General features: G+C 31.2%; 1 pseudogene; it reads right to left on the bottom strand.

Annotated features, from left to right (window-relative positions):
- Nucleotides 1-490, bottom strand: part of LOC105816767 — a 7,292-nt pseudogene that overhangs the window by 6,700 nt on the left and 102 nt on the right.

The raw sequence follows: 490 nt of genomic DNA, 5'->3' as shown, positions 1-490 counted from the left end.
TTTTATTGGATGTATAGTTTGCAAATATTTCTCCCATTCTATAGGTTGTCTATTTGCTCTGTGGATTACCCTTGTCAAGTACAATAAACTTACAAGAATTTATGGATAACAACTAATTTTCTTAATGACAAAATTTCAGAAACACATTTAAGTTGCCCTAAAATGGCATGGAAATTCCTTGAGTTTGTGTATCCTGTGGCCAATAATAGAAGTCCTGCCACTATTCAGTGTGCTAGGATTTGTTTGCAAGGCACAGGCCACAGTTTTACAAAGCATGAAAAACTATCATTTCTTTTATTTAACCTTTTTTCTTAAATGGAAAAAAAATCAGTTAGAAAGATAATTAGCTGCTATATCATTGATTTATGTCCTAAGTATTCACCTTCCTCCACAGCCCATTACTCCTGCCTCTACTCAGGTTATAGTCTTTTTTAGTTAAATTCTAAAAATGAATACAAATATAATGCCTTATTATTCTAAATATATTATC

This window comes from Propithecus coquereli, unplaced genomic scaffold (genome assembly GCF_000956105.1).
Source record: "Propithecus coquereli isolate 6110/MARCELLA unplaced genomic scaffold, Pcoq_1.0 Scaffold387, whole genome shotgun sequence".
NCBI classification, from domain to species: Eukaryota; Metazoa; Chordata; class Mammalia; order Primates; family Indriidae; genus Propithecus; species Propithecus coquereli.
Note: the sequence above shows the minus strand (reverse complement) of the source record. Positions and strands in the feature narration are given on the sequence as shown.